This window comes from Pinus tabuliformis, chromosome 1_1 (assembly GCF_031772625.1).
Source record: "Pinus tabuliformis cultivar Carrire ecotype Pingquan chromosome 1_1, CPIR1, whole genome shotgun sequence".
NCBI lineage: Eukaryota > Viridiplantae > Streptophyta > Pinopsida > Pinales > Pinaceae > Pinus > Pinus tabuliformis.
This window is the reverse complement of record NC_142297.1, coordinates 97,085,165-97,110,931: the sequence shown is the minus strand read 5'-3', so window position 1 is coordinate 97,110,931 and position 25,767 is coordinate 97,085,165. Positions and strand designations below refer to the sequence as shown.

Genomic DNA, 25,767 nt, shown 5'->3' with positions numbered 1-25,767 from the left:
TATGTGTTGGATTTTAATTTTGAGACCCCTTAGATTTTCTGAGAAAGGGATTAAACCACAGGTCCGAGGATCATTTCAAAGTTGTAGCTTTGCTGCATCAAAGCAGTATCAAAGCTTGTGTGGAACAATGAAAAGCTTTTTTTTGAGTTGAAACATCTGTAGGTTGTCTATAAGACTCAAAGTAAAACGTCAAAAGTATCATCATTTACAAAGAAAACCAATTCCATAAAGGTGCAAAGCTAACGGAATTGAGGTGCAATATTTGGTGTTATTTGTTAATCCCTCAACGCATTTGAAAACTGCACATTTATATTGCAGGTGAGTTTTGATATTAAATCATGAAGCTATTCATTTAAACTCACATGAATATTATTTGCACATAAAATTTTCATGGTTATAAGAAGCACGTTGCTCAAGTGGATATTCAATGAGGGTTTACTTGTAAAGATAATGGAGGGATAAAATACTTTTGGAGTGAAAAGGGTTATATAAATGTTGAAAAATGTGCAACAAGAAATGTTAAATTTAGAATGTGCTAAAAATAGACCTGCTAAAAATAGCATTTCTAAAAATAGTAGTTTGGCCAATGAGCATTTTGGTCACCTCGGGTGAGAGGTGAAACCGCTAAAAATAGAATCTTCTAAAAATAACATTTCTAGGTCCCTTCCTTTTTTTAGCAGTCCCTAGTCTAACTATAGGAAGTAAAAACGAATTTGGTCTTACCAGCAGTTTAAAATATTAATTAATTAATCTCCATGAGTTAATTAGTTAAGGAAAAACAAACTTGAAGTCTATGTGAGGACATGCAACAGTTTATCTATTAATTGATGAATTTATCCATCAGTTAAAGAGATAAGGATGAGTTTTAATTAAGAGTTGTAACTAGTTGGCTCAGTTAACTGAGTCAAGTTCAGTTAGATTAATTTGACATGTTGTTAAATTAATGAGATTCATTTTTTTAATGCTTTCATGCATGTAACATCTGGTATTTTCAGATAACTGAATATTATAACTTAAATAACTCATGCATGTTAGTTCAGACAGAGACCTAGTTGAGATTAGAGAAGGGATAATGTACTATCAGTTGGATGAATATTTTTCCTATAAAGGAAGCTCATCCATGATGAGGATTTATCTCCTTTAGGTTTGTGCAGTTAGATTAGAGGTTAGTGAGTGCATGAAAAGGTCAATTCACACAGGTGGCAGCACTAGACCCCAAGGAAACTGCACAAGGAAATAAGAGGCTTGGAGGGTAGAGGAGAAGGTTTGTGAGAATCCTTTGATTGTCTATGAGCAACAGAGGGATTGTACTGAGAGATGGATAGCTTCCGAGCTAAGGCTTTGTGTAATCTGGACTATATTTCCACTTGTATGATAATATAGAGATGGGGTTTTAGGCAGGTGCTTTCCCGAAGTAAATTATTTTGTGTTATGTGTGATTGATTTTTCCATATCAGTTATATGTGTTCTTATTGATGTTGCTCATGGTTGATCAAGCTTTCGCTAAATTGTTTGTAGAAGTAGATCAAGTGTTTTGCTTTAGTACATTGCATTACCAGGTGATCTATAGGTGGGAAATTTCTACATGGTATCGGAGCTAGTTGAGTTGTAGAAAAAGTTCCACATAGTATCAAAGCTAGCTGATTTGTAGGAAAAATTCTACAAAATTCTACATAGTATTGGAGCACAGGTGATCAAGAAGAGAACAATATACTGAGAGGAGATTTCAAATTTTTGAGTTTTGGGCCGAGAATTTGTAGAGAAGATCTAAAAATTTCTGTACAGAATTTTCAGAAATAAATAGCAAATTTGGATTCCTTGTGGAAAAATTCCCAAAATCAAAAAAAAAAATTGACTAAATCAGAGTTCAAATGAGGGATATATCGCTGATTTAAAATCAGCTCTTTTTCTAGAAAATTTCGCGACTGTGGGAAAGTGGAAATAGATTGGTGTGCTATGCTAGCCAAGAGCCTGTATGCACTTGAGGTACAAGATGCATGAAAAGCCTTGAGGAGCAAGGCAAAGGTTAGATACTTGGTGGTTGAGAGGGAAAGTAAAATACCTCTCAACATGCAAAGACAGAAGAAGTCTAAGATGATTGTGGAGGAGCCACGATTGGTGAAGCAGCTTTAGGAGGTTGTGGAACAGCCACAACTAGGGAAGCTGAGAGGAGATTAAGTAGAGACATCTACTCATGTAGGGACCTCCAGTAGTGGGAAACTTCGAGTCAAGTGGGCAGAGGAATCACATGCAGCCATACCTCCAGGTAGAGGCGGGGCAATGTGGAGTGATCATCCCAAGGAGGAGGGGCAGGATCCTTGAGGTACCCAACCTCTTGGATGAGACCTTGCTATAGGAGCCCTGATGCGGAGTAGCAAGAACTGACTGATTGGGTAGAGACAGATGTGGATGGAGCGGCAGAGAGAGCGACAATGAAGGGAATCCCAGGACAATGCATAGCTAGCAGGCTGCAGCAATGCGAGAGGCACAAGTTTTTTGCACAGTGCTAGGTGGCATAAAGAGGTGTGCAATGGTGCGAGATGCATGGAGATGTTGCAGTCTGTAGATGTCAGAGAGGGAGCACTTGTCAGTAGCAGGTAGAGCTTCAGTATTAGAGTATGTTCCTAGCCCAACAAAGTGGTCAGTTGGGAGTGTTTTTGTTCCAAGTGTTGTTGGAGCAAGTGGACCAGGTAGATGTGTTGCATGCAGAACATTCCAGAGTTACAAGATCGGGTTCGAGATAAAGCCTTTCTTGTTGATAGGGAGTTTTGAAAAATGTGCAACAAGAAATGTTAAATTTAGAATGTGCTAAAAATAGCATGTCTAGAAATAGAAGTTTGGCCAATGAGCATTTTGGTCACCTTGGGTGAGAGGTGAAAGTGATAAAAATAGAATCTTCTAAAAATAGCATTTCTGGGTCCCTTCCTATTTTTAGTAGTCCTTGGTCTAACTATAGGAAGTAACAACGAATTTGGTCTTACCAACAGTTAAAAATATTAATTAATTAATCTCCATGAGTTAATTAGTTAAGGAAAAACAAACTTGAAGTCTATGTAAGGACATGCAACAATTTATCTATTAATTGATGAATTTATCTATCAGTTAAAGATATAAGGATGAGTTTTAATTATGAGTTGTAATCATTTGGCTCAGTTAACTGAGTCAAGTTCAGTTAGATTAATTTGAAAAGTTGTTAAATTAATGAGATTCAGTTTGTTAATGCTTGCATGCATGTAACAACTGGTTTTTTCAGATAACTGAATATTATAGCTTAAATAACTCATGCATGTCAGTTCAGACAGAGACCCAATTGAGATCAGAGAAGGGACAATGTACTATCAGTTGGATGAATATTTTTCCTATAAAGGAAGCTCATTCATAATGAGCATTTATCTCCTTCAGGTTTGTGCAGTTAGATCAAAGGTTAGTGAATGTGTGAAGAGGCCAATTCACAGAGGTGGCAGCACTAGACCCCAAGGAAACTGCACAAGGAAATAAGAGGCTTGGAGGGCAGAGGACAAGGTTTATGAGAAGCATTTGACTATCTATGAGCAGTAGAGGGATTGTAATGAGAGCTGGATAGCTTCCGAGCTAAGGCTTTGTGTAATCTAGACTATATTTCCACTTGTATGATAATACAAAGATGGGGTTTTAGGTAGGTGCTTTCCTCGGGTAATTCTTCTACGTTATGTGTGATTGATTTCTCCATATCAGTTATATGTGTTCTTATTGATGTTTCTCATGGTTGATTAAGCTTCCGCTAAATTGTTTGTAGAAGTAGATCAAGTGTTTTGCTTTAGTACATTGCATTACCAGGTGATCTACAGGTGGGAAATTTCTACATGGTATCGGAGCTAGTTGATTTGTAGAAAAAGTTCTACCTAGTATCAGAGCTCGCTGATTTGTAGGAAAAATTCTACAAAATTCTACAATAAAAAGATAATTATTATTATAATGGTTTTATTTTCTGGAGAGAGAATAATGGAATAGGAAAGAGAATTAGTGTATAAGGTGAGAAATTAGGGGAATGTTAAAAGTCATAAATTTTTGGAATTTGAAATGTATAGAGTTCAAGTTAAAGGTCATAAAGGAGTTGTAAACATCCAAGTCAAGTCAAAAAGTTTGAGTCTTTAAATGTAATGGGTGCATGATCGATAGAGCCCAACACCCAAAGTCTCGTCAATGTGTTGCAAGGATATTTTGAAGAGTTACTGTAATTGTTGCTTGCGGAAAAGAAGAGAAAGGATTGCTCATGAGCAGGTTCAAGCGAGGTGAACCATTGACCAAGTTCAGAGAAAACAACTTGGTAAAGTGTTAGTTGTTCCAGGTGATAGTGAACAGGATAAAGTTCACCATATAAGATGAAGAAAGAGATCAAGGAATTGAAATTGTGACTTGACATACTAACAGAATGGCTACAAGGAAAAGAGAATAAAGACTGAAGACATGGATGGAGAATGAGGAAATCGATTAGATGGAACCAATTGCAAAAGAAATGGAATGCCAAGCTGATAAACAAGTTTAGAGAACTTGAACAAATACATATTGCTTTGTTGGAAAAAGGAGAGATTCAAAGGAAATGCTAAAACCTAGGAAGTCCATTGTGAAAGATTGGTGCTTGAAACATCAAATGAGGCTGAAAGGTATTGTATTTTAAAATCTGATAGCTTGTTTGTGGATGCAGGAAATGTTAAAGATGATGAAGGTGAACAAATAATTGTTGATAATCATCAAATAATTTCAGATGTCAACATGAGTAATATTGAAGCAGAATTAAAATTTCTAGAAGATTGGTTGGATAATCCAAAGTTAGAATGTGACAATATGCCTTAAAATCAACAAATTTGGCGCAACGGAAGCATAGAAATTGATAATAAATTTGAAATTGAAGAAATGAAAATGTTGTTGGAACATGAACATATTTCACATATGGAAGAAAAATGTCAAAATGTGGAACCTAAATGTAATCACGATGAATTGTTATTCCAATCTTGTAAACAACATCAAGAAGAAAGATTGAAGGACCAATAGCAAAACAAAGTTTAGAATCCTAGAGGTAGCAAGTCATTGAGACTTGTGGTTGTCATATTACTACAGAAAAGTGACAGACCTCATGTTGGAATTATGATGTATGTGTTGTACTTGATGGCAACCCACTTGTAGCAGAATAATTCACTGGTATATGGTAACTAGATGAAGAGATATCAGATGTGACAAAATGTACGACAGTAGTGTTTACAGATGTGATAAAATGCAAGGCAGATTCAAGGAATTAGTTCATAAGGCAACTCACTTTGATGAAAGATCATAGTATAAGCAGGTACACAACAAAGAATTAAAGATCAGTCTTCATAGAATGAAGAAAGAGAGAGGTATACTCAGGTTCACCATTGACCAAATTGCGTATACACACAGGTTCACTGTATACAAGTCGCGTATACGTACACATGCACTTTCATGGAAGGAAAAGCGAATATACCTTGGAAAACTAATTTTTTGGTCTGAAGTATTTGGTCCATGGAATTTTGATCCATGGTATTGGTCTAAGGTATCTGGTCCAAGGTATTGACCCCAGGTATTGGGTCCAAGGTATTGGTACTAAGTGGTTTTGGTCCATGGTATTGACAAAGGCCTAAAAATATAAAAGGAGGAGAAGATCATTAGGCCAAGGGTGCAAGTATCGAATATCTGATGAAGTGTGAGATCTAATATGCAGGTTATTGGCTTATGGTGTTGTGCTTGATCTGAAAAAGGAACCCCTTGGAGTCCTCTTTCAGCTCTTTTCAGACTCCCAAAACATGAAAATATTATTGAGGACTTGTCTTTTTGAACTCGTAAAAGTAAATGAAAAGATATCTACTCAATATAAGTTTAACCCTTTTCCAAATTGAGATAGACTAATTACAAAAAAAGGAATACCTTAGTAGAACATGGCTAAGAGGTTCTCTTGGGTATATTTTTATACCTTTTCAGACCTAAGGGACTACCTACGAAAAGGAAAATATCGAGTTTTCTTTTTCGCCTCTTTCTCAAACTCTCTAAACATGAAAAAGAAGTCGAGTTTTACCTTCATTGGACTCGTAAAAACATCAAACGGTGATGGACTTGTCGAACATGACAAGGTCAAACCTATCCTTCTCAAGGCCTGTTAGATATGCTCATAGGTATTCATTCGAAGGATGGACTTACATATGAATAATATGTTATCCTCCTCAAGCTTGTTAAAAAATAAAGAGCTACTAACCAGTATGGTTGGGAAAACTGGGAAAACAAGGTACTCCATTTGTTAATGGCAGCGAGTCACTCTTGAACATGAAACTCTTCCACTTCATATCTGTGGTCATTGGGTTCGGTAATATTTTTGTCTTTTGGTTCATCATACCTTCAGAGAACCTCCATTTCAGTTTTGGATCAATGTTGCCAGCTCCATTCTGTGTCACCATTGTGTTCAAGAAAATTCATTCAGTTGATATCCGTTGCAATACACTTAAGCCTTCATTCCATGTTTTCCATTCATGAACTATTTCTATATCAAAATCACTCTGTCTTAATCATCATACATGTTTCATGTCATTTATGGGGGATACATCAAGGCCCTCCTGTGATGGGTCCTTTCCTGCCAAAATCATCACATTATCCAAGAAGTTGACTTAGAAACACACCTTGATACCTTGGTGCTTGCATACATCAATGGAAAGTTTCCTCGCTATCGGCGATAGGTTTACATCATTGGCCTTTGACCAAAATATCATGTGTGGTGTTCAACATCAACTCATTTATTCACACCATATGATTTTCCTTCAATACCTTGAGAGCCATTAACATCATTGATGGTTTCTCCCACATCTGTTAATGACTTACATCATTAGCCAATAATCAGATGGTGTCTACCATGTTTGAATTCATCTCATTGATTCACATGGTTAGACTCATACATTGGTTGGTCGTGTGAACAAGACAGAATAACATGGATATATTTTCCACCATCCCAACAATGATTTCAAGATTATATAGAGATCGCTATGTATGATTCCTATGATAATACTAACAGTCATCTAGTCATGGGTCCACCATTAGTCATTAGTGAACATGTATTTTGATCATTTTACATGTTATGTTAGTTTATGTGGTGATTATGGGCATGCCTACCTCAAAAAAATGATGTGATGAAGTAAATGTATTGTAACAGAAGATGATCTCGCTTGTTGTTCTTGATCCTGCCTTTTCACAAGGTAAAGCACTTTAGTCATCAAGTCATCATCTTGGATTTTTCACTTTAGGGGGCACTCTGTTATAAGCTATTTTGTCTCATCTAATCAATCATCCTCCCAATGGGATCATTCACATCATATTCCCCCTTTACATCATCATTGCAAAAATCCCTATGCATCACTCTCTCATTCCCTAGAGTTTCTTCCCTGAACTGTATCATTTGAGAAAGTTTTAGGACCAACACACCCTAGCCTCTTGATAGATAGCACTCACCTACGAGTTTCTCCCTTGTGTCCTGTGTTTATAACCTAGAGGTTGCTCCACTTTACACCTGCATTGGTTCTAGAAATTCAGGAAAAACAGAGAGAATATTGAAGCCTCCATTTCCAGAAGCTTCCAGGATCTGTTTTAACCATTTACCTCAGATTAAAATTTCGAACCCTATCCTATCCTACCTTGGAGTTTCCATTCCTTATCCTTAGATCTCATCCTCCCATCAAGAGTGGATCTCAATCCCAATATTGGTAAAAGGATAATAACTCCCAACTTACCTCACTCCTCTATATATTTATAGCCTTTCATATGCAAGGGGTTAGATTTTGGAGAGTGATTCTACCCTTATGATGTTGTTGTGAGAGTTATCCTTTCATGCATTTAAGGTGATTGGCCATACACTTTGTTACAAAGGATGGACTAGTAAACAACTTGGCGGAGATATTCTACAAGATCAACACCTATTTATGGTTGTAACCCACTCCATTTATATCAATACAAAGAGTTATTTTTCCCTATATGTGATGTCGTGATTTCATATATTTCAATACCATGTTGATCTGTTGAATGAAGTATATAAATGATGCTACATAGATCCTGTAGCTTCTTGGTTTGTGTTGTCTGGTTACGCAGGTTATAATTTTGGAAGTTGGAGCTAAGATTGGAGCATTCAAGCCAAAGAAGGAGTGAAACATATGACAGATTCAAAGTAGCTTTCTCCCCTCATCTACTTACTTTAACTAAAGCATTGTATCCTTTGTCATTCTATTGTTCTAGATTAGCCACCAAACCTATGGGATATATTTCTATCCACAGTCATAAATCCTGCATAACAAATTGGAAACTCTATTGGGAATGGTGTATTCCCTTGGTGGTTTCTTTGTCGATTTTGTTTGATTTACCTCTTTATAAACCTTTGTTTCTTTAACCATCCAAGAACATACCTAGGATGTGATTGCATTGAGTCTTGTTTGCAATTTTTGTGTCAAAATCATCTTTCCTAGAATAAACACACCCTCTGGTCTACTGATAGGGCATGAGCCTTCTTTGTGCCTATGTTTCACCTCACTTGGGCCCTCTCTATGTCTGCATTGCAGAGCACTGGTGCCTCTTCTGCACTTGCTTTGAACCATATTTTTGCACAAATTTTGCCTTGTTTTCTTAGTGTTGAATTGATCAACCTACTTCCAGATGACCATCCCTGAGTCTTGACTGCCTTGTGGTCTCTCTAAATCCTCCATTTTATTTCATTTGTGTTCGATTTCCTTTGGTATGAATTATTTTTTTATTTTTCTTTGTTCTTATCATTTGGTTGCTTGCAAACTTATTTCATTTGATCATTGATCGCTTGGATGAATTGTTGTTCTAGTCCTCATTTTGAAAAGTGCATTTGAATTAGTGATTAGAATTTACATCTTCACTTTTCTCATTTACGAAAATTAAGTGTGGTTAAAAGAAAAAAATATTGCATTGAAATTTAAGGTTTTTCATCTATATTGATTTAGGAACAGTTGCATGAAAAAAAATTGTATTGAGAATCTTGTTCGCTGCAATTTCTATGTTTCACATTGTTTGTCCCTTCGCTTCCTTAGCTAGAATTTCTTTGAAGAGAAAGATTCCATTTCCTCATGCTATATTTTCATTTTAGGGAATTTAGGTGAATTCGTGGTGAGCCATAAAATTGAAACTTAATTCAAGATCAACTTAAAATTTATTGAATCAACTTAAGGAGAATATTTAACAGTAATGCAAACATGTATAGGTCTAGGCTAGAGATGTGTTACGTTGTCATTAAATGTAGGAATTATCATTGTTTGCGAGTGTCTCATCGCATGTGTGAAATCCCATTCCACATATGTGAGATTATATGATTGTACTCCACATACCTTTGGGTATATTGGTGGCGCTCCATGCACATAAAGTATATGGGAATGCTCTCATCGAACAATTACACATTAGACAACACTACCATGGACTACACTCCCACCTACCATTGAGTATATTTTGAGAGTCCCCAATAGGTTGCTATCCATCCATAGGTAAATGATTCTACCACATTTTAAACCATGATACACCGAACACAACATTCAAAGGGATTGGATGTCATAAGTTAAGTCCTTGGATCGCCAAGGTGTATATTGTAGTTCACAATTACTTAGTAATCCTTTATGCCTACATTAACCTCTTCTTTATTTATTTATTTTTGTGTTAATAACATTTACTATCCAACATGGAACAACAAGATCCCCCACTATGTCGTTCACGTAGAATGCAAAATAAGCCACCTCTTCCACCATGGGCCACTCCTAGTCATCCTCAGAAGCATAAAAGAATGAAAACTACTGAAATGTGAAATTTGGTAACTACTTTTAGTCCTCCTCCTGAATTTGATAAAAAAATCATCTATCCCCTTAAGTACCGAACTCAATATTACATCTAATTTTTTAGTGAAACTGACATAATCGATATTGAATTACTTGAGACTTTGTTCCCTGAGGCTATACAATCTGACCTTCCTAAGTTGGAAACTTTATTTCTTGAGGTAATTTAACCTGAGGAGCCTTCGTCATATTAACATGTTACTTCATGTATTTCATCCTCTCATTCGTTGTCTCATACAGATCCACCTACTATATATCTCGGTCTGGATGGTGAACCGCTTCCACCTATACTTGTGAGTATCAAGGAGATCCTACAAGAAGAGCCTCATCCTTCTACTCATTTCGAGGGAATTTTCCTTCATCCAACCCATCCTCTTGTTCCTTCACCTCTTGAATAAACTCCTTTACTTGGTTCTTTTGACCTACCTGCGAATTTCACGCGAAAATCCATGTTTGGATTATTGACCATGACTGGAACCAATATGGATTCCCAGTCGACATGTACCACTATGGTTGAGAATTCAAATTTCTCTTCCACATCTATTTTTTCGACATCGCCAGAGGCACATTTTCATGGTGGCACGTCCGTCCCACTAGGTTATCAGTACTTATCTGGTACCTTCTTTGGTGCATCTTCCAATTTATGGGCATCCCCCATGTCATCCACTTTACGAATTCCATTTTGTGCTCCTCTTCTGAGTGCTTCTCAGCCTACTCCTTCTCCTCCTCCAACACCAACAATTGAACAATAGGTGAGCCCATATGTTAGTTGGAAAGGTCTTCTTAAATAAGCTAAATATCCTTATGTTGGGTACCCTTCAGAAGGGGGGAAGTTGAATCCATCATCCCCTCCTCCTTTGGCAGGGGGGAAACCTGTTGTTGTTATACCTCAAATTGGTCACCAACCTTATTATAGCCCTCCTTATCCTGGGATGGCTATTGGTGTTTGGCACCCTACTTTTCCCATTCAACCTAGTTTGATGTTGGGTTCATTGTTTGTTTCCCAACTTGTGTCATCATCTCAAGTTTTTATTCCTCATTTTGTACCTCAATAAGTTCAAATTCATGTAACTCAACCTCTATCAATCTCATCTCAACCTGTTCCTTCTCAACCCATTCCTTAAGTATCTGGTACCTCTCAGGTTCCTCTTACTAAACCTTTACAAGTTCCCCTACAATCTCAATCACTTGCAGAAGGTATTCCTCAAATTATAGTAGGAAAGACTCTGTACGATATGGAACAACACCAATCAAACCCTCTCTATCACGGGACAACGAAAATCCCCATCGGGAAATAGTATAGACCTTATCAGAGTATCCCTCATGTGTGTTTTCAAGGCCATCAAATTCATGGTTATCTTGGGGCTCGTCAATGAGGTCACTTGTATTCTAGTTATCAAAATGCTATTTATTCTGGTAACCAAGTTCCTTATTACCAGAACCCTCCTTATTCGAGAATGAAAGTGCCTATTTCTCAGGTTATTCTTTCATATCCAGGACATCCTCTGATGAACTTTAATCAACAGTTTCCTTTTGTGGCCACCCTTGATTTGCCATATTTGACTCCGCTCACCAATGACCCCATCACTCATTCACCTTGGTGGTCGATTATTCCTACTAAATTTCCTTATTATATCCCTAAATTCAATGGGAATCTAGGAGAAGACTCATCAATGCATGTCATGATGTATCACCTGGGGTGTTCATCAAACTCCCTTAATGACGATTATATTAGAATTTGTCTTTTCCAAAGAACACTTATGGATACCGCTGCTAAATGGTATATTGAGTTACCCATAGCTTCATTCCATGTTTTTAGTTCCTTAGCCACAACCTTCCTCATGCATTTCCAGTTTCCAATCAAATACGAAACTGGAACAAAACTATTAACCAACTTCAAAATATCATATTCCACTCACATTTCATATCACATTCATGAGTGCGGGCGTCATCATGGGTTGGTCAAAACTTATGTTCCCGATGAATTTCTCGCAGAATGTTTCACCAAATATCTATTGCCACCTATAACAAAAGATGTGGCCAAAGGTGGAGTTGTGACTGAAGAGAAAGTAATTTCTCATGCATAATATTTGGATTTGGTTTATACCCAAATCAACATGCTCTACGGTAAGATACCAAACACTCTGAGACCTTTGAATATTGTTCCTCCTCTTATGCCTAGTAAAGAATCTGCATCTGATGGCATTATTGTTTCTACCAGCATGCATATGGTGAGTAAAACATCTAGTATTTCTCCACCCACATCTGCTCAAAACCCGTAATCCCATCCCCTCGTGACTTGTGCTTTCAAGATAAATGTTGTTTCATCTGATAAAGGAAAGTCTCAACGACAACTTGGAAGCAAGAAGAAACGAAAAGGTAAGAAAAAGAAAGACCCCTCTTCGCAGTATAACCAAACAAATTAGTCTTCTGATGAGAAACAGAAGCCTCAATATCCTTGCTTTATTTTCAACGAGGAGCACCTTACACATGATTGTCCTGACCACGCTGAAGTGACTCAAATTTTTAAGTTCTCCACTTCTCCTGCATTATTGATCGACCCGTTTCATAATCAAGAGACTCATATGGTTTCTTGAGATCCATCTTCCTCTAACATGGTTTTGATGCTTTCCTTTTCAAAGCCGAGATTTGATGTTTTGATAGCTACTCAGAACAAGGATTATGGTAATGTGAATCTACCAAATTTCTTTATAGCCTACTTATAAACCTGTTAGTTTGGAACCATCCTCGTTAGATCCTACTCTGTCATCGATTCTTACCAAATTGACTATTAAACCTCCAGAGGGCGTTATTTATAAGTCGTCTTTAAACCCTCATGCAATGTAGGTTTTAACCCCATACAGAAATTACTTGCATACAAATTCTAAAAATAGAAAATAAACAATGGTAAGACCATAAAACATAAAATAGATATACACAGAGATTTTCCACTTGATCCCAAAACCGAGACTACTAGATTGATTTTTCATTATATTCCTTTCAATGTTACAATACATATATATACATGTTGAAGCATCCACAAAACCCAATCCATTACCCCTGGATTAAAACATAACCATAGTTCCTTTGACCGGATCTACAATAATACAATCGACAAAAAACTATCATGCCCAAAAACATGTGTGAAAACCATGCACACAACCATAGATAGGTTCGTCCACCTAATATAGTGTCCAAAAAAAAATTCCTCAGGGCATTGCCTCAAACCTCGTAGAGGGAGGATGTTGGCATTATGACATAGGTGTTGTCCTCAATGGCAACTCACTCAGATGACAAAATACAGTGCAATAGGTTAACAACACAGAGTTACAAATCAGACTTCAGAGAATGAAGAAAGAGAGGTATATGCAGGGTCACCATTGGCCAAGCCGCGTGTACATGTGGGTTCACTGTATTCAAATTGTGTATATGTACACAGGCACTTTCACAGAAGGAAAGGCGCATATACCTTGGAAAGCTAAATTTTTGGTCCGAAGTATTTGGTCCATGGTATTTTGATCCATGGTATTGGTCCAAGGTGTTAGAGTCGGTCTTGTTGCCCTCCATCAGCGATCAAAGCTCTTTGCATTTTCATTAGTAGGTGTCTCATCAGTGTCAATTTTTGCATCCCATTAGGCATGCCATGACCCTGATGGAGGAGCTGGTGTCTTTGTCCCCCTCTTGGCATTGCTGGATCAAAGTCATTTCAGTCCTTAATCTCTTTCAAAGCTTGTCTTGTCTTGTCTTGAGGTCAAATTCCTAGGTCTAGGGTTTTGGTCAAGTTTGTTTACAAGGTCATGTCTCTGAAGGTCAATAAGTGCCCAGCAAGCCAGAGGGATGATTTTAAAGATGTTTCTTCGCAAATTCCAATCTTGTACAGTAAATTTTCACCTTGGATTTAAAAACTCTGTTTTTAAAGCCAAGGTCATTTTTCAAATTTTTGTAAAAAGTGATGAAATTTCGAAAAGCTTCCAAGGACAGTATGAAACCCTAGCTCCCTTGCCAAGATCCCTCAGATGTTGTCCCTGCAAAAATTATCAAAGAAAAGCATCAAATCAACCAATTTCAGGATAAAAGGAAACCATGTGGGTTGTGACATGAAATTAATTCAAACAAGGCTATAAAAGCCCTAATCTCCCTCTATCAAGTCTCATTGTGCATCCAAAGCATGGTTGAGAGAGAGTGAGCAAACATCAAGAGCATTGGGTGAAAATTGGTCAAGGTTCGAGCTCAAGACAGGCGCGCGACCCGTCAGGTAGTTTTTGCCAGATTGCATTGTACAGCCCAGAAAACGCAGTTTTGACCCAGTTTGACTTTTTGGGGTGGAAGATGATTATCTTTGATGTAATTATTGTAACTCTAAGACACTTTTACTCTTGTTTAACACTTCTAGAAGATTCATTCATGTAAAGGGTAAATATTTAATGAATGGATTGGTTTCCTAGCTTATAGAGGCAAGTTGTTTTGACTGCCTAGATTGTAGTGCTTAGTTTAGAAGTGGTTGAAACAACTCCTAGGATAGTGAGATCGACCCATGGAGGCAGGGAAAGAGGTTAGATCATCTATATCATGTATTTTCTTTCTCATTTTCATGGTTGGACTCTTGAGGGAGAAGCTATCATTGTATTATTCACTGTATCTCTGCAATTTTTGGCTAAGGAAGACCAGGGTTTTGCAGTCCTCTTTGGGATTCTTGTGGACTCATGTGTTGATGGTGTGTTTCTCAATGTACTTGTAAGCTTGTTATGTGATTAATTTCCTTTCTTTTACTTCTGCACATTAAACAAATGAAGTGTTAAAGTAAGAATTCATGCTTGCCATGCTCTGCTTTTAAGTTTGTTTAATTTCAATGTTTTCTTTTGTCTAAAGAGAATTCAAAGTGATTGTTTGCTCTCTTTAGCTCCTCATCTTTCATTCCTGACCATTCACCTCAATTAAAGGCATCAACGCTGTCTCCTACCTCGCCCCAAGGAACCCCCTACAGAAACTGTGTCCAATCCCCGCACCCAAAATTGCCATCCCCTCAATTTGCCACCAAAAACCCCAAAAAACCAAAACCAAACTCTTTGATCAATTTACTAGCCTAATATCAGTGTTACCTTATTGGTCATCTCTTTTATTGAAGATTTCACGAGATAGACCGGAGAGAGCCTTCTCCTGCCCCGTAGGGCTAGCTACGAGGCTAAATGGTTTGATGTTGCCTTGAGGTTTACCTTTCTCAGCCTGAAGTGAAATTTCAAGCGCTAACACAAGGTATATGGTCCAAGGTATGTACCCTATGTATTTGGTCCAAGATATTGGTCCTAAATGGTTTTGGTCCATGGTATTGGGAAAGGCCTAAAAATATAAAAGGAGGAGAATATCATTAGGCCATGACACTCAAGTATTGAATATCTGATGAAGGGTGAGAGTTAGTATGCAGGCTATTGGGTTATGGTGCATTGTTGGATCTGAAACAAGGATGAACCTTAGTGCTTGATGAAGGATAATATCTAATGATGTATCAAGATCTTAAGGCTTGAAGAGAATTATATTTATGTGGTTTGATCATTTATCTAAATAACTGGTGCATGTTGTAGTCTGTAAATGTGATGATCTCGATATGACTGAATTCTGGAATTGTTGTAATATTAAATCATCATTTACAGATCTATACGCAGGTTCACCTTCGAAAAGGCACGTACACATGCTAGTTCTGCATATCGAAACAACGTATACATCATAAGTTTGATTTGCAGATCTATACGTAGGTTCTCCTTGAGGAAAGCGCGTATGCATAAAGGTTCGTCACATGGAAGTAGCATATACCTTATAAAATATGTTTTAGTTGCTTCTATTTGCTGTTGCAGTGTTCTGGGTTCTGGATTGGGTTCTGGTTACTATATTCTGGTGATAGTATCTTGAATGATCAGATTGATGGGCTGTCAAAATGATTGATTGATTCAGTTGTGGTTGGTTTAATAGGATATTGGTTGATGCAGATATACTTGATAATTGAATGATGTTGTTGATGGATCCAGTCTGAAAATTTATGAAACGTGGTCCCTGGAAGAAAGGAGAAGGTTGTAGCCTTCTATAGGCCGACACCTATGTACTAGTAAACATATCAACTAGTACAAGAGCTAGGGGGTTGTAGCTCCCTTCCAGTAGAAGCTGGAGAACAAGAGCAGGTTGTATCCTTCTGCAGGTAGAAGCCCTCATACTGGTATAAGGCTACACCAGTACAAAAATTGTAAACATAATTCTCTTATTATTAAAAGAAGATAGAGATGATTGCAGCAGGTGGTTTTCACCCACATTGGGTTTCCACCTTATATCTTGGTGTTTATGTGTGATGCTTTATTTTTCTTTTACTGCATTGTCTAATGAATTGTTGATATACTGATTAAAGTTCACTACATGATAATTTGAGTAAATCAAAAGATCTTTGCATATATGCTAGTTTCATTAAGTATAGTTGCGTATACACGCTAGTTCACTGCACTGAAGTAGCGTATACAAATCAGTTTTGAAAATTAAATTATTGATATGATAATACTGATTCATCTCCCCTCTTAGTATTATTTCCAACAATTGGTATCAGAGCAGGTCCTTCAGAAGAAGCTTGATCGCTTGAAGGAAGATCCATCATCATGAGTAATCAAGAAAGCGGGGGATCCATTAGACCGCTAATATTTGATGGGAGCAAATTTGTTTATTGGAAGGTAAGAAACACAACCTATCTTCAATCTCCTAGAATAGATGTCTATGAAATCTTTGAAGAAGGATATACATTTCCATCAGCAATTCCTACAGATACGACAGGTAAAAAGCAATATGAAACCAATGCCAAGGCAATCAATACATTATTGAGAAGCCTGTCACAATCAGAGTTTGTCAAAGTTATGCAACTCAAATTCACCAAAGAAATATGGGACAAAATCATTCTAAGTTATGAAGGAGACTCTCAGGTAAAACGTGTTAAACTGCAAACTCTCAGAATTCAATATGAAACTCTCAAGATGCACAATGATGAAAGTATAGCTAGTTAATTCTTATGTATAGATGAGATTATCAATTGCATGAAGAATCTAGGTGAAGAGATAAAGGAAGTTATTTTAGTTGAAAAAGTTTTAAGATCCTTATTTGCTAAGTTTGAATCAAAAGTATCTGCCATAGAAGAAAAGTAGGATCTGTAGACTATTACTATGACATAGTTGCACAGAATATTAAATGCCTTTGAGATGAGAAAAGGAGGTCCATCAGATATGAGAGAAGTTGCGTTTCAAGCTTTAGCAAAAGGAGAAGAAGAACTCAATGAATCAAGACATATTTCAGAAGGAGAAGAAGAAGCAAACTTTGTCAAGAACCTTCAACGAGGTTCTGGAAGATTTAGAGGTAAACTACCTTTCAAATGTTTTGCCTGTGGTAGAGTCAGTCATTATGCTGCCAAATGTCCTCATAAAGATAAATATGATAAAGGGAAGGAATATGCAAAATGGAATAGAAAACAAAGTGTAAGTAAAAAGAGCTACTATACTCATGAAGATAGCGATGGATTATTAAATAGTGATGAAGATGAAAATAGTAATGACTACAGACTTTTGATGGCTTATGAAGATGATGACTTTTTTTATGCTTTAAATGAAGACGACCTTTATGAAGAAATTTCTAAACTAAAAATCTATTTAGAAGAAAAGAATATGATTATAGATACCTTGACATACCAACTTGCTGAAAGAGAAAAACACAATGAAAAACTAGAATGTGAAATTGTGGGTCTAAGAAAGGATCTTGAGAAAACAAAAGCTCTCAATCTTAGATTTGCTAAAGGATATGAAACCTTAAATGAAATTATCAAAGTTCAGTGTTCTCCTATGATAAATATAGGTCTTTGATATACTGAAGAAGCATCTCAAGCATAGAAGTCGTCAACCTCCACTAAAAGCTATCTTAATGCAGCAAAGAGTAGTGAAAAATTTGACAATTGTTAGCAAAGGAATAAAGTAGAACACCAGGTAAAACAGGCTCAATTTACTTCAAGGATGAACTGGAGCGACACCCAACCTCAGGTAAATCGTACTCAATTTGCTTCAAATATGAATATCAATAGAAAATACAATCACTAGGTCAGTAGATTCGATAATCACAGGAACTTCTTTAATGGTCAATGTTTCTCATGTCATAATTTTGGACACAAAGTTGCTCAATGTGTTGCTTACAAAACCATCATGAATAGAAAAGCATGAAATCAAAGGAATGTGACAGGGATCAAGAAAAGTTCCTATAATAACTTTTCTTTGCTTGAAAATGAAATAGAATGCTCAATCTATAACAACTTTGGCTATGAAGAATTTGAATGCAGGAGCAAATTTTGGCATATATCTAAAAAGGAGCAAACTCCATTAAATCCAAAAATATGGAGAAAGAATGAATCACAAACAGAAAGATGTGGCATAGCCTTGTATGCAGAAGGACAAGAAAACCAGTGGTACATTGACATTGGATGCTCAAAACACATGACATGTGACAGAGAAAAACTACACTCATATAATGCCTTAGAAAACGAAAAGAGTGTCTCATTTGGAAACGACACTCCTGTTGTCATAAAAGGTAAATGCTACGTTTTCTTGAAAGAAAAATTTAAAGCTCAGAATGTTATGTATGTTGATGGCTTAAAGCATAACCTATTGAGTGTGCGTCAAATGTGTGATCAAGGAAATGAATTACTATTTTGATCAAATGGACGTGTCGTTTGTGAGCTTAATACAAGAGAAATCATGATTAAAGGTACAAAAACTCCAAACAACCTATACATACTCAAAGGAGGACAACGACAGTGTTATCTAAGGAAAAATGATGAAAACTGGCTATGACACAGAAGATTGGGACATCTAAGCTTTTCTCAGATAAGAAAAGCATGCAGACTCCAGGATGTTCGTGATCTTCCAAATATCAACATTCCTGGAAATACGATATGAAAATCATGTCAATTCGGTAAGCAAACCAGATCTCAATTCATCGAAAAGCAAGGGTCAGCCAGTAAACCTCTTGAACTTGTTCATACTAATTTATGTGGACCATCAAGGAAAAGTCACCTCGTGGAGAAGAATACTTTATATTGTTCATTGATGATTTTTCCAAAATGTGTTGGATAGGTCTTCTAAAGCCTTCAAATCTTTGGTTGAAAATGAATCAAATCACAAAATCAAATGCCTCATATCTGATTGAGGAGGGGAATTTAGCTTAGATGAATTCTTTGACTTTTGTGAACAACATGGAATAAAAAGGCAGTTCTCCACTACAAGGACTCCTAAGCAAAATGGAGCGGTAGAAAGGATGAACAAAACCATTCAACAAATGGCTCGTGCTATGCTATATGAGTCTGGAACTCCTGCAACCTTCTAGGGTGAAGCTGCATTCGTTGTCGTCACTATTCTCAACCAAGAAAATGTTCGGGTAAACAACACTCAAACTCCACATGAACTTTGGTATGGTAAGACTCCTACTATAAAATACTTCAAAGTTTTTGGAAGCAAATGTTACATCAAAAGGACTGATGAAAAGCTTGGTAAGTTTGAACCCAAAGCAGATGAAGGTATTCTTCTTGGTTACTCTTCCCGAAGTAAAGGATATAAATGTTATAATAAAAGACTTGGGAAAATTATTGAAAGTATTGATGTTGTGGTTGATGAAGCATGCAAAAATACAAAACAAATAAAAACCGAAGATTATGAAGAAGATGAGGATTATATTCCCACATCAAATCACACTAATTCTGAAGAAGAAAACAATGAAGCACCATAAGAAGAGATAACGGTAGAATAAAAGACTCGGTCTATGTTGAGAATGCAACAAGATGATGGAGCTTAGTGGAAAGGAGTCGCCTTCACCAAGTGGGGCCCGTAGGCTATTTTTGGTGCAAAGTCTATTTTTAGACATATGGATCATGGTCTATGAGTTGCAGGATGCTATTTGTGGATGATTGGTCTTGTTGGTAAAAATAGGTGGACTTCTATTTTTAGACATATGGGCGGAGTCTATTTTTAAACTGCCAGGCTAAAAATAGAACAGTTGAATATTATTAGCTCATAATAATATTTGGACTATAAACATTATCTTATCCTCTTGGAGCACTTCAGTTCGAGCTACAGATGTGGCACATGCAACTGTCAGAAGGAAATACGCTTTTCTTATGGGTCAGTTGAGCTATTGCATGATGGACTTCAGTTAGAACTCAAGTGATTGAGTTTGGTGGAGTTGATTGAGGAGTTGATGAAGTTGTGTTCAGTTTGACTTGGTTGAACTAGTTGTATTTAGTTTAACTGCAAATAAACTAGTGATGAGTGATGTGAATTAATTTTTAATTAATTCACTAACTATTAACTCATAAAGCAACTAAAGAATACATCTGTTAACTCAATGCATGGACAGTTCAGTGGAGACAAGTGTTAGAGGTTGAGACTGCTATTAGTTGTGACTATAGTTGTGCATGAGATTTTCACATGCATTGATGGAGATTACCAATGAGGATTGCGCAGTACAAGCCAAGGAAAATGAGCTTGGATCATTCATATTCTTGTTTTGGATTGCGCAGTAGAGGCAGGCAGACAACGGAGGAGATTTGAACCTGTGACTTGATTCAGATCTGAGCTAGTTTGTGTGTAGCAGGTGGAGATAGTACTGAGTACTTGTGAGGAGTATTGTACCATGTATTGTTACATGTTCTCTATCATTATAATATACAGATAGTGTGGGGTTTTCAGTTGTATGCTTTCCTCGGGTTACATAATGTGTTAATGTGCGCATGCGATTGATGTTTCATTGTTTTTAATTCCGCAAAAATTAATGATCAACGTAGAGGAGGTTATGTATTATGCATGCATTCCGCAATAGTGTATAATCAGGATAATCTCTGTGAATAAGTGTCATATTATTCAAAATTTCTACATGTTATCAGAGGAGAGTCGATCATCAGATCTATTATTCAGGAAGTGTTTACATTTTATTTCTTCAGGCAGAGTCTGTAATCGGGCCAGGTGGCCTCTGGATTCATCCTTCTTTTGGAAGGTGAGATATTTGGTAAAAGCCCATACAGTCAATCTCTGTACGAGAAATACTTTTTTCTCACGAATTTTAGATCAGAAGCAGTTGAGTTTTGAGCTGGTGGAATTCGAATTTGCAACAGTGTTTCCTTGGTGTCAAAGTTGAAATGTCTTTCAACGGATTGCAATTGGAGTATGCTCTTGAGGGCAGCTCAAATTATATTGCATGGAAAGATAGGATGGAGGCGGTGTTAGATGACAATAGGCTGAAGGAGTTCATAGAGGTTGAGGTCCCAAAGCCTACTGATGCTGCTCACGTTGAGGTTTGGCAAAAGAAGACAACAAAGTGTCGAAGGATTTTGTTGGAGGGCATGAAAGGTCACATTGTGTCCAGCCTGCATGGAAAGGCTTCTCCATACTTGATGTGGAAAGCGTTGACAGATCTATTCCAAAGCAAGAGCAACCATAGGAAGTTGGTGCTCAAGGGTAAACTTAGAAACATTAAGTGTGAGAAAGGAGACAGTATGCCCAAGTATCTCACGAAGTTCACTCAATGCCGGGATGAGCTGGGAAGTGTGGGGGTGACTGTCGATGATGAGGACTTGGTGAGCTTGGCTCTCCTTGGTCTTTCGAGGAGTTGGCATTCCTATCAGGACTCTGTCAATGGTCGAGAGAAATTGCCAGGATGGGAGAGACTTTGGTGAGATCTTGTGCAGGAGGAGACCAGGCGGAATACCAGGGACAGATCTTCATCAAAGGCATCTGATGAAGAAAATTGTGCTTTGGCTGCCAAAGAAAAGAAGAGGAAGAACAAGAAAGCTTCTCATTCTAGTGCGAAAGGCAAGAAGTAGGACATGTCCAAGGTGAACTGCTTTCATTGTCACCATTACGGAAATTATGCCACAAATTGTCCGCAGAAGAAGAAAAATAAGCAAGCTGCTAGATCTGCAGCAGGAGAGGCCTTAGCCTCGCAGTTTGAGCTTAATTTTTCGTTGCTCGCATGCTTGGTATCAAGTGTGATGGGATCGGTATGGTTCTTGGATAGTGGTGTGTCTTTTCACATGATAGGAGATCGAGATTTGTTTTCTGATCTGGAGGAGAAAGATCTTGGAGTGCACATCGATATGGGCGATGATGGTAGATACAGTGCGATCGGTATCGGTACCATTTCCTTTGAGAGGGAGTCTGGTAAACCCTTCATATTGAAGGAAGTGATGCATGTTCCAGGATTGAAGAAGAATCTTATCTCTGTGGCGATGTTAGAAGACAAGGGATATGATGTTGTTTTCAGCGAGGGAAAGGCTTTCCTGCGCAGTAAGACAACTGGAGAAACCCGAAAGATAGGGGTTCGAGTCAGGAACCTTTATCAGTTGCATGTAGATAGCTGTGCAGCAATGGCATGCAAGGCAAAAGGATTGGTGAGCCAGGATGATGGCGAGTTGTGGCACAGGAGATTGGGCCACCTTCACCATGGAGCCTTGAAGATATTGCAGTAGATTACTACTGGGCTTCCTAAAGGCACCCTTGCGCAGTCAGATCAGTGCAAGGGGTGTACTTTGGGAAAATTTGTGAAAGCCACCTTTCACGAGAAGGATAGTCGCGCCCCGACGATCCTTGAGAAAATTCACACAGACGTGTGTGGACCTTTCTCAGTAGCTTCGACAGCAAAGCACAGGTACTATGTGATATTTTTTGATGATTTCTCTCGAAAGTGATGGATTTTCTTCATGCAGAAGAAGAGCGAGACATACTCAAAGTTCTGTGAGCTCAAAGCACTGGTCGAGAAGGAATCAGGGAAGAAGGTGAAGGCTCTTAGGAGCGACAATGGCGGTGAATTCATCTCTGGAAAGTTCAAGGACTTCTGTAGCGCAGAAGGGATTCGAAGAGAGCTCATAACTCCCCGTAACCCACAGCAGAACGGGGTTGCTGAGCGGAAGAACAGAACAATCATGGGTGATGCACGGGCGATGTTGCATGATTAGGGCCTACCCCTTCACTTGTGGGCGGAAGCATGCAATACTGCAGTATATGTGCAGAACCGTTGTCCTCAAAGTATACTTGGCATGAGTACACTCGAGGAGGCTTATTCTGGTAAGAGGCCTGATATTTCTCATTTGAGGATTTTTGGTTCTAACGTTTACATGCATGTGACAAAGGATGACAGGAAGAAGTTGGAGCCGACCACAGAGGTTGGGATATTTGTGGCGTACACTGATATGCCCCACAACTATCGTGTGTATTTGCCAGACAATCGCAAGACTGTTGTGTGACGAGATATCAAATTTTAGGAGGAGAAAGCCATGAAGTGTTCGCTTGAGAGGGAGCCACACTTGCATGCAGATGAGGAGCTATTTGTTCCTAATGATGAGCTTCAGGACGTGGATCAGCCACAAGATGAAGTTCATGGAGTGGAAGAGACCACTCATGCAGTGCCAACCATCAGAGGGCAAAAGCGCTTGACAGAAGCTGAGCGACTAGCTCAAGATGCAGAGAAGGTTGTAGGACCACCTACAGGCCAACGCAGACAGAGACAATCACCTGATAGGTACACTGGATACATGGCTCTTGTGAGAAAATGTGTTGTGACTGAGCCATCCTCTTTCGAGGAAGCTGTGGAGGATCCCACATGGGTAGATTCCATGGTGGAAGAGTATGATTCGATTGTCAGAAACAGTGCATGGGAGATTGTCCCAAGACCGGAAGGGAAATCAGTGGTGGGTTCGAGACGGATCTACAAAGTGAAGCAGGCAGATGACGGGAGTGTGGAGAAGTACAAGGCAAGATTTGTTACCTGAGGCTTCTCACAGATAGAGGGGATCGATTATGAGGAGACCTTTGCACCTGTCAAAAGGTATTCTTCCATACGGACGATTCTTGCTCTCTCAGCGTAGATGGGGTGGCACATTCATCATATGGATGTGAAGACTGTGTTCCTCAACGGAGTTATTGAGGAGGAGGTGTACATAGAGCACCCCGAAGGTTTCGAGATCTTCAGCAGCGAGCTGCATGTGTGCAGGCTCAAGAGAGCGTTGTATGGGTTAAAACAAGCACCACGTGCTTGGTACACACGAATAGACAATTATTTCACCGAACTTGGATTCTCCAAGAGTGAGGCGGATCCTAACCTATACCAGATTGTGGTGGAGGGTAAGTTGCTTATCATTGTACTTTATGTAGATGATTTGATTCTGACAGGTGATGAGCTGTTGATACTTTCATGCAAGGATGATCTTGCTAGGGAGTTTGAGATGAAGGACTTGGGCCTCCTTCATTATTTCCTGGGATTGGAAATTTGGCAGCGCAGTGATGGACTATTTGTTTCTCAGGGTAAGTATGCTCGGGAGATACTGGAGAAGTTCAACATGCATGGCTACAAGCCTGTTGATACTCCTCTTCCTAGAGGTTGGAGGAAGGAGGATGTTACTTCAGCAGAGGTAGTGGATGCCACTATTTATCGACAGTTGGTGGGGTCGCTTATGTATCTGGTCAATACACGACCTGATATATGCTATGTTGCTAACCAGATTTCACAAGATATGGTTAAGCCAACCAAGCTCTTCTGGAAGGCAGGCAAGCATGTATTGCGTTATCTCAGAGGCACATCGGGATATGGATTGTGGTACAAACAGGAGGATGAGGTGAAGCTATGTGGCTTCACGGATGCAGATTGGGCAGGGAGCCCAACGGACAGAAAGAGCACATCTGGAGGAATTTTCAGTATCGGGTCTGTTAGACTCCGTCTTATGTCAGTGTGAGATTGATTCTTCTTCAAAACCCTGTTTTGAAGAAGAAATCATTAAATGTGTTGTTTTAGAGTATGTAATTTATTCTCCAGATTTTCAAATGGCTAAGGATGCTGCAGAAATCTGTTGCCAGGCTCAATCCTGAAATTACAACGGGCGTTTCTTAAGATGCCTGATACAGTTGAAGAACTTGAAGGTGCAATCCAAGATTGTACGGCACAGGCAAATACTGTTCTTTTTCTTAATCACAATGTGCTTGAAGAATATGAGCGCCGATGTGAGCAGATCCACAACCTGGAGTTAACATTGGAGGAAGGCAGACTAGTGCTGAATAGGAGTTTGGCAGAATTAAATGGTATTAAGGAATCCTGGCTTCCCACATTGAGGAGTTTGGTTACTAGAATTAATGAAACTTTCAGCCACAACTTTCAAGAGATGGTTGTTGCTGGAGAAGTTACCCTAGATGAACATGGCGTGGATTTTGACAAGTATGGTATTCTAATAAAAGTCAAGTTCAGGCAAACTGGACAGTTGCAGGTATTGAGTGCTCGTCATCAGTCTGGAGAGGAACGTTCAGTGTCAACAATATTCTATCTTGTCTCACTATAGGACCTTACACATTGCTCATTCCGTGTGGTAGATGAAATCAACCAAGGAATGGATCCTATAAATGAGGGGAACATGTTTCAGCAACTTGTAAGGGCTGCAAGTCAACCCAACACACCACAATGTTTTTTGTTGACACCAAAATTACTTCCAGATCTAGATTATACAGATGCTTGCAGTGTCTTGAATATTATGAATGGACCGTGGATCGAAAAGACATCAAAAGCTTGGAGTAAGGGTGCGAATTTGGGAACTCTGGCCAAGGAATCGTGATCTGTGGGAGACTGAGTTACTCAAGAAGCGATCTGAGTATGCCATGTTGAAAGAAGAGCCTCTCGTGAATCCTAAGTTACGAGGAGAGTGGAGGAAGCCAGCCTACAATGCACTCAGGAAACTTCTAAAAATGAAAGTGGATTCCTCAGAAGATTTGAAATTACCCATGGAGAAACATCCACTGAGCCTCGGGAGGAATAGTGTCTGGGACCAGTTCCTTCAGGATACAGAGACAGTCGAATAGATTAAACGTGA

The 25,767-nt window shown here is 38.4% G+C and overlaps 1 pseudogene; it reads left to right on the top strand.

The window, feature by feature from the left end:
• The first annotated feature begins 4,579 nt into the window (after positions 1-4,579).
• On the top strand, positions 4,580-25,512 carry LOC149211832 (structural maintenance of chromosomes protein 5 pseudogene; annotated as a pseudogene).
• The last annotated feature ends 255 nt before the right edge of the window (positions 25,513-25,767 follow it).